The sequence below is a fragment of the Zalophus californianus genome, chromosome 5 (assembly GCF_009762305.2).
Source record: "Zalophus californianus isolate mZalCal1 chromosome 5, mZalCal1.pri.v2, whole genome shotgun sequence".
In the NCBI taxonomy this organism is placed as follows: domain Eukaryota; kingdom Metazoa; phylum Chordata; class Mammalia; order Carnivora; family Otariidae; genus Zalophus; species Zalophus californianus.
Genome location: NC_045599.1, coordinates 67,317,963 through 67,327,918, shown reverse-complemented (window position 1 = coordinate 67,327,918; position 9,956 = coordinate 67,317,963).

Sequence of the window (9,956 nt, the reverse complement as noted above, 5' to 3'; positions counted from 1 at the left end):
AAAGAATGAGTACCCCCTACATCCAACATCCAGATTATTGTTAAATATTTTTATACTGTGTCTTTTTAAAGTGATCTTTGCCTCTTGTTTTGAAATCATTCAAAAAATCATTTTATTAATTTAATTCTACATTTCATTGTCTAAATTGTTTTTAACTAACTAATTTATAATGCCATCATTGAGTTTTCCATTTGCTTTGTTTCTCATTTACCTGAAATAGGTCTTCACGGTTTATTTAAGGATAGATGAATAGCACATGTTCTAAGGCCTTCCATACCTGAGACTTATTTCTGCTGCTTTCAAACATAAATGACAAATTTGGTTTTGGTTGAAATTCTTGAGTCTCAATCTTGTTTTCCCTCAGAACTATAGATGTTGCTCTATTTTCTTCTATTTATTATGAGATACTATTTCGTTTGTTATAAGTTGTCTAAGACAAGTTCAATTCTTATTCTAGGATAGGAACTGTTTTTTTGTTTTGTTTTTCCCTAATGCCTCTAGGATCGTTTCTTTTGCTTGTAATTCCCTACAGTCCTGGAGGTATATTTAAATAGTAGTGATGTCTTTTCATTAATTTTGACACCTACAGATGAGCCTATTCCGTCTATATAGACCAGGCTTTCCTCAGACTAGAAACTTTCTTCTGCGCAGTCTAAAATTTCACTTTGCTTTCATTTGTCAACTCTCTGTTCTCTGCATTCTCTATGATCTTCTCTTTCAAAATTTCATTTTTTTCTTTTTTTATTATAATAGAATTATCCAAGTGTATCATCCTAATTGCCAAAATACTTTTCTACATCTGTAATTTATTACTTATGACAGTGTTTCCACTTTTGCAGATGACTTTTCTTTTTGTTTCTTTCTGATCTGTCTATAATTCACATCATCTGGTTTTTAGCCAGCTCCCTTTCATCCAAGTGTGTTAGCTCACCTTTTAGTTCTTGATTCATAGAATCCAAATTTTTCTGGATTTGGGGGGATACAGAGAAGAGCTCTCTAAAATTTCTCATGGTAAACGTTCTTTGAAACTGAGGTATCTATTCATATCATAAAAGTGAAATACTTGAATTTGACATCACAGAATATTTTCATAGGCTTCATATTGTTTTTTTTTTCTATACCTTTATGCATTAGGGAAAAAAAAATCTATCCAGTTCAGTCTTTCGCCATTGACTACTTGGTTGTTCTTGGATCCATTGTCTTAGATATTAGGTTGGAGGGATAGTTGATATGTATTTTTTGCATACAGTTTTCTGGATATTTAAAACTGGAAGCAACCCAGATATTCTTCAGCAGGTTTATGGTAGAACAAACCAATGCACCCATACCATGGAATACTACTCAGCAATAAAAAGGAGAAAAGGCTTGATACACACAACACCCTGGAATAATATCATCAGAGAATTATGCTGAGTGGAAAAAAAAAAAGCCAATGACAAAAGGCTACACACTATATGATTTCATTTATTACATAATATTCTTGAAATAACAAAATTATCAAATGGAAAACTGATTAGTGGTTACTAGGGTTCAAGGAAGGGGTAGGAGTGAGAGGAAGATGAGGGCAGTTATAAAAGGGTAAAAGAGGGATCCTTGTTTTGATGGAAGTGTTCTGTATCTTGACTGTATCAATGTCAATAATCTGGTTGTGATGCTGTATTATCCTGTACTAGTACTATGTTACCACTGGGGCAAATGATGGGTAAAGTGTACCCTGGATCTCTGTATTATTACTTACAACTGCATGCCAATCTGCAATTATGTCAAAGCAAAAGGTTTAATTTAATTTCTATTTTTTTTATTTTTAAAGATTTTATTTATTTATTTTAGAGATAGAGGGAGAGAAAGCACGAGTGGGGGAAGGAGCAGAGGGAGACGGACAAGCAGACCCTGCGCTGACAGCGGAGCCCGTTGTGGGGCTTGATCTCAGGACCCCAAGATCATGACCTAAGCTGAAACCAAGAGTCACACGCTTAACCGACTGAGCCGCCCAAGTGCCCCCAAAAGGTTTAATTTTAAAAGGATTTTTTACATGTTATACGCAAACAATGAATCATGGAACACTACATCAAAATCTAATGATGTAATGTATGGTGATTAACATAACATTAAAAAAAAGAATGAAAAAGGATTTTTTATAGAAAGGATATTTGGACATTTACCAAGAAATCTCAAAAGTGACAAAGTGAAAAGATATTTGACAGGCATGAGGACAAAGCAACAAAAGATAGAAAAGGAAGTGAACCTTCCAAAAATAAATACCGCCCACGGGCAATATTCATGCTTACACTATATATACATAAAGTACAGTCGAATACTTGCTCAGGTGAAATGAGCTCGCATAGATCCTCTGGCTGTGACCTACTACAAGATTTTACCCTGAGAGAGGGAAGGAGAGAAAGTCAATCTCAAATTGATAAGCACTCTTTCCCCAAGGCATGGACTACTTAACTCAGTATGAGAGTTTTGGAAAAAGACCCCATCTGAACCTTCTAGGGTTTACCTTGACTGCAGTACCATCTGATTTGCTCAGAGGTCATTTATTTTGGAGTTCTAAACATATAAACAAATTTGCTGTGATTTGGGAATGTTGCCTCTTTCACCTCTTAGTTGGTTGGTGCTAAGCAACGTTAACAAAGCAGAATTTTCTGTAATTATTCATATAGCTTAGTGGGCAAATCGATGACTTTTTCCTCCTCTGGCCTCTGCTGCTGTCTGTCTACATTTCATGTTATTTAATGCCCGCTCTGTCACTAAATTGCTGCAGTCCTAATATGATAGTTCTAATATGATCATAATGGCTAATCCTCACTGAGTACTTACTACATGCCAGACACATGCCAGGCACTATTTAAACACTTTACATTTAAACTCACTTAATCTTGCTCACAGTCCTGTGGTTGGCTTTTGTTATTATCACCATTTTACAGATGAGGCTCAGGGAGGTGATTTAATTTATCCTAGGTGACACCTGTGCTTCAAACCCTGAAGCCAAGAAACAAATCCAAGTCATTTTTAACTCTAGAGCTCATGCTTTCAACCACTGTGTTTTACTGCCTTCCATGAAACCGTACTATATAGTAAAGTATAAGAAAGTCCTCTAAAAATTGTGTGATACAAACATAAGGTGTGACAGATTCTGACTAGTTAGACCTTACATTTTGGTGCAGCAGGATGACTGAATTTTGATACGTGAGCAGTAGTGATACCCATGACTTCAGGGCTGACCCATAAAACCTCCCTCCCATGATTTTCCATTTGCTTTTTCCATCCTTTGACTGAACAGTATAGACTTAAAGGACTTGCAGGACTCCGAATCCCTTCACTGCTGCTGACAGAAGAGCCACCTAAGCAGGAATCCATGTTGGGCTTTTGCTTGAGTGAGAGAAAAAATTGTATTGTTTGAAACCACTTAAATTTGGCATCGTTTATTGTTAGCCAATATTGAGTAAATACAAGGTGTTAGCAGTATTATTTCTATCCATGTTCTCTTCTGTCTTTCACTGTTTTTCTTGTCTCACCCCAAACCAAGCCTTTAACCCCCCAAGTTTTTGTTCTCAGCCCTCTTATCTTTTTTCTTTTTACTCACCCACCTGCTCGGCAATTTTGTGCTTCACTGATTAGTTCCATGAGTAAGTCCCAAGTTGCTTTCTTTTCCCATTCCTCTCTTTTATAGAGCGACAATACTTTCCTGTTTTTTGGTCACCTCTACATAGATGCTCTCCTTCTAGTCCTTCAGACTAGTCATAACCAAAACCTACTATGCCTTCTTCACTAATCTAGATCCTACCCCCTCTGCTTCGGTGTGCCCAGACTGGAAACAAAATCTTGAATTTATCTTTGACTTTCTCTCTCCTCATACTTCAAGCAATTGTCCCAGTATTCTCCCTGTTCCCTAGTCTTTCTTTTCCATGTCTGCTGTCACCATTCTTTTCTAGATTGCCTCTTCTGAACTTTGTACTGTCCTGCTAATTGGAATTTGGACTCAGATCTGCTTCATTCCAGTCTTTCTCTTTCCCCTGTAATCAGAGATTTAATCAAATCATGCTCAAGTCACCAATGGCTATCAACTGCAGTAATAATTTTAATCATCACAATTTAATATTCAGTCATCAAACAGTAATAATACAAATAATTTTTAGTTGTATCACATTTAGTTGTATCACACTACTTTAGCTGTATCACACTACTTTTATGTTCTAAGTAGTACAGTTTGAATCTAAGTAGTCCGAGGCTTTTCAAGTACTTGTCAGGCTCTTGCTGTTTCTACCCTCACTTCTTGCTTTATCAAGATAGTGCCCTTTTGTCAAGGTCTATCTTAAATGCCACTTCATTCATGAAGCCTTTTTTATTTAAGAGACACTTTTTATTTTGAAAAAAATTAAATGGACAAAATACTGTAATGAACCTTCATGCACCCATTTTACAGCTTCAGTAGTTATCAATTTATGCCCAGTCTAGTTTTATCTCTACCCCTACCTACTACCCTCCCTTTTATCAGCCATCGAGCTACATATAATCACTCTCTCCTCTTTTTGTAGCACTAACAATGCTGTGAGGATTTCATAACTATTGGGATATATTTTATACCCTCTCCTAGATTTAAAGTCCCTTGAAGGTAAAATGTGTGTGTTGCGGCCCTTCAGCACCTATCCAGCACAACCCAGTGTCCTAAGTCTACTAGGAAAAACAATAAAAATTTTTCATTTGAATTGAAATACCTAATGTTATTTGAAAAGGAGTTATTTTCCCCAGAGTTAATAATTGTGTCTTTTGACAAAATTATTTCTATCCAAAGCCAACATGAGTACCAATCTTATTTTTATATTTTCTAGGAAGGAGATCCATGGGCTTCTTTAGTAATCCAATGCCCTATTTAGATTATCTCAATAATCACTCAATTCTATGCTGAACCTTAGCTCAGGGTGACATTAGATAAATCATTTGGAATTAGCATAGTGAATATATTCTCTTTGCCTGTTTCCTTATTAGCAAATTGCATCTTCCCATTCTAGCTCACAAGAGAATTACAAGATTAAATAGGGTAGTCACCTATTTATTATACAAGTTATGAACCATTCAGAATTTCTTTTTTGTCCTTTCTAGATCTGTTGTCCAATTTTGTGTTTTTATTATTCATTAGCTCTCCCTTTAAAGGATGATGTAAAGGGAGAAAGAGGATGTTAGGCTTAAATTATTTAGCAGTGGGGTCAGTAAAAAATTTGGCAGGGTAGAAAATTAAAGCCATTAACTAAAATGAAGATCATCTGCCCTTCATTAACATGAATGACAAAGAATCATCTGTGAAGCATTTTGAATTCCTTAGAGAAAGCCTTTATTTATGCTTATTTATCTGTGTGTGTTTTTATCATGGACATCCTTAATTTCCTCAATTCTGATATTTCATTGATTCAAGAATTTCATCATGCCTTAAGAGTATATATAGTATTGAAACATGAACTTCACAAAATCATTTACTATATTACCACAATAATTTCTAATGTTGAGAATGAGATTGGGGGTTGTATTTAGTTTCTGTTATGCTTATGCACACTTTGGACTGACATAGTGAATCCAACGTTAAACCAAAAAATGGTATTATATAAAAGATGATGCATAAGGCTCTATCTGAACAGTTAGATTATTTTGCAAGGTTGATGTGTGGGAACAAGTCATATAGGTAATAAGTGAGCCTGGGAATTACCCAGCCTGTCATTTCAGAATGTTTTCGTAGTTTTTTTATGCAGTGCATGTGTGGTTACTCTGGTTAAATTATGTCATATTGGGGAAGGTAGGGATAAGTTTATACTTTAGTGGTATTAATTTGGAGATTTGCAAAAATCTAAGGATGCATCTTTATAAAAGCCGGGCTGTTCTATCATTGATCAAGGGATGTAGAGGACCTGGAGAAGTCATCTGGTCCTCTTTACTTTCATTGGGTAGTGCCCTGAAATTGTGCAGAGAAGCCTCAGGCCCATACTGAGATGTGTTGAGTGCCCCTATCTCCCATGCCCATCCCCACGTCAACCAGAGCAGCTCTGCATTCATTGGTCTAAATGAAATGTAAATGGTTGCTTCTTTTTTATTTTTAAATTTAAGTACTCACTGTTAAAAAATGTTTGAAAACCATTGATCAGACTTACCACCACCCGCACTCACTTCTACATAAGATTTTACTTGCACCTAAGGAATCTCTGACATATCTGTTAGGATCCCATTTTTAAAGTCCAGTTATACATTATGTGATTATTAGTCCATGCCTGAGTTAGACTCTGTCTTTTGAAATCTTCATTTCAAATTTTTTTAGTTATCAGATCTTTACATTAGGTGAATTATTGAGTTCTTTCCTTAAGAATTTGTTTTTAAGTATAACCTTCCTCCACCCCTTACCTCTTAAACTCTAGTTGTTCTTTACTGCTTACCAAATTATGGGCAATCTCTGTACCCTGGCATTGCAGTCCTCAATCACAGGGTACCAGAACTATCTACGCTGCACACTTCCATGTGCCTTGAAGTATAGTAGAGCCGAGGGGCCAGAGCAAGGTCTCACACATGCTGGGTTGAATTCAGTCTCATAGCAACAACATCAAGCAACCAAATCTCTGCTATTTTCGGTTGTTCTTCTCATTGTTAGGCCCAAGTAACTAATTTTTTTAAAACTCTGGGGAAGAAAAATGTTTTATTTTTCTTCTCTCTCTAAATAGAAACTGCTGCTTAAGCTGTATGGCAAGTGAACATGCATTTTTCTTAGTTCTGTGTTTCTTCTGTCTTTCAAGAAATAGCGTATTTCCTCACCACTGAAGAAATATTTTTCAGGACACACAGCAATATATTTAACATTAAGTCTGAGGCATGGTTCTAAGGTTAATAAATGCTTAATAAAACCACCAGTGTTTACTTTCTGAAGTCACATAAGAAAAGAAAAATATAACTTTTTTTATGTGTGTAAATTCAGTACTTCTGAAGATGCCAAATGAAAGATTGAAATCCTTCATTTATGACCCAGACAAATAAAATAAGGTAATAAAACACAGAGCTCTATCAGAGTTATTTATTAAGTATTCTGTTTTATTTTAGGAATACTTTAGAGGAGGCATTCTTCACAGTTAAAACCAAGAAATTTAAAATAACAGAAAACTGTGTGGTACATTTTAATTTAATATTGACTACAACTATGGAAACAATTATACTTACTTGTTTTCTCTTTGCTTCTATTCCTGGAAGATTTCTAATACAATCTCAGTGACCAATTTTCTAGACATCACTTGCAGCTTACCAGTTTGCTTCCATTCAGTGATCATTAGGGCATTTGGATGCATTAAATAGAAATATGATACATGACAGATTTTGATAATGTATATAATTTACCTTAAATACTTTGTGGTGATTGCCTAGTGACTATATTTATGTATATTATATCTATATTTATGTATGTTATATATAAATACATATATACAGATAGGCTGAATGATATGTGTCTTTAATTGTAGAATATGCTTTTCTTTTCTCTTAAATGGCTCTTCTCAGTTTACTATATGAATCAGCTCTACTAATCACAGTTAAACTTAAAAACTGCCATTGCTTTTACATTGTTTATACAGACTGGATTGGAGGAAGTGGCAGAAGGGAGAGAGGTGCAGAGGTTCTGGAAGCACTGAGAATAGTGAGGAAGTTCAGTGGCTGAGTCCAGTAGTTTTTTTACAAATTGTAATCCAGAGCAATTCTCCTTAGCTTTGCATTGGCAATTATTTCAGGTTATGTAAATTTTTTTAAAGATTTTATTTATTCATGAGAGACAGAGAGATAGAGGCAGAGGGAGAAGCAGGCTCCCAAGGAGCAGGGAGCCCAATGCGGGACTCGATCCCAGGACCCTGGGATCATGACCTGAGCCAAAGGCAGACGCTCAACCATCTGAGCCACCCAGGCACCCCTATGTAAATATTTTCATTTGTTCAACATAGTAACTTGTCCTTACCATGCTCATGTTCTCATATGAATGTGTTGAAATTAAATATATATATATATATATATATATATATAAATAATTTACTGCTTTCACTTGGAGTTCCTGTCCCTTAGAAACCATTGCATGTTTACTGCTTCCATTGCATCTTGTTGCCTGTGGCATGCCTCTCCCAGTTGAGTAGTCACATGGGCTCCTGATTGTGCCTCAGTTTCAGCTGCCCTGAGGGACTATCGAGTTTTCCAATCTTTAGTCTCTGTCATACTATCCCAAACATAACCTCAAATTTAGTGACTTGTCAGTCCTGGACTTTCCACAAAAGGTGATAACAAACAAATAGAATGCCTTCCAGCACAGAGCTAAAGGTATATGACAGAAGAAAAGACAGTAGACATGTTTTATTTCAACATTAGTAAACTTAAATGCTGCTCTGTTTGTCACAAAATGGAAACATTTTATTTATGTTCTTTCATTCACTTTAGTTATTCCTTAGTACAACCCTGTGAGGAAGGTATTCTTATTATTCCCATTTTACACACGAAGAAACTGAAGCCTAGAGAGGTTCATCATTTTCTCAAGGGCTAGGAATCTCACTAGCTCCATCAACCTTCAACCTTCAGAGTTTAAGCTTTTAAGCAGTGCATGGTATTTATCGGGCCCTTGAGGTACTCAAAATCTAATTAAGAGATAAAGAAATAAAAAAATGAGAGAACATGGAACAATTAGTAAGCAGTTATACCCCATTACATAAAATTGTTACATGGTAATAACTAGCTTTCTTGTTTATAATCCAGGCCGTTATTTTTAAAAATTATATATATTGGGGAAGTAGTGCCCATCTAACTATACTTCTAAGAGAAGAAGAGTAATTGCAGCCTCAAAATGTGGGTTTGCTCTATAACTGAAAAGCTGAAAGTTACCTAAAGATCATTTTTATTTTTATTTATTTATTTGTCAGAGAGAGAGAGGGAGAGAACACAAGCAGGGAAAGTGGCAGGCAGAGAGAGAGAGAAGCAGGCTCCCCGCTGAGCAGGGAGCCCGATGTGGGACTCGATCCCAGGACCCTGGGATCATGACCTGAGCCGAAGGCAGACGCCCAACGGACTGAGCCACTCAGGTGCCCCAATGATTCTTCTTCTTCTCCCACAGGAGATTGTCTTTCTCATCCTAGCCTTACCAGTCTAGGGACCACGCATCACTCAGACCTCAGCACTCGATCTCTTTCAGTTCTGCACATAGCTCATCCATTCAGCACTCTTGCTGTGCAGATGATCTTACTGTGTTTGATTCAGTGTGACTGTCTCTCTTCAAGAGGGCACAAGAGTTCTTTCTTAAATCAGATATTGAAGTTACTACTCTCGTCTATATTTCTTAGTTTTTCTTCTCTTTCTTGATCATCTTAAACTAACACTTGATAAATACTGTCTCATTGAACTTTGCTATTCTATACCACAGAGAAGGCTTATCTGGAGGAAATCTGAGCCCAGTGCAAGATTCCATACCCTATTCCAGATCTGGCATAGTCCACTTTCCCTGATGCCATTCAGCCAGTTCCTGAACTTGGAATGCCTTTCCTTGACCATTCTCCAGGCTGTCACCTCAGACTGCTGCTAGGAGGCCATTTTGTTCTTTGTTGTCTATTTTTCCTGAGTCTGTCAGCATAGTTTTCCTGTGCAGCCCTGGATCCTTGGCCTAGTTTCCTTTTAAGTCAATTGTTAAAGAACCATGTCCCATTTTACTTATGTTCAGAATTTTGCATTGTGTTTCAGATACTTATATCTGCTTCTAGCTAATGAGACTCTCCAGGGGAAATTACAGTCTTCAGAGAGAAATGCTTCTTTTCAATTGTGGTATCAGTTTCATAGTTTTGTGTAAGTTTAACCACTGGAGGGAAAAGGATAGAGGTATTTTGAACCAATGATCCCATTTTTACAAGAGAATTTATTTTAGAATTTCCTGGGCAGGCAGTTACTTAAGTAAAGTTAAGAATTGA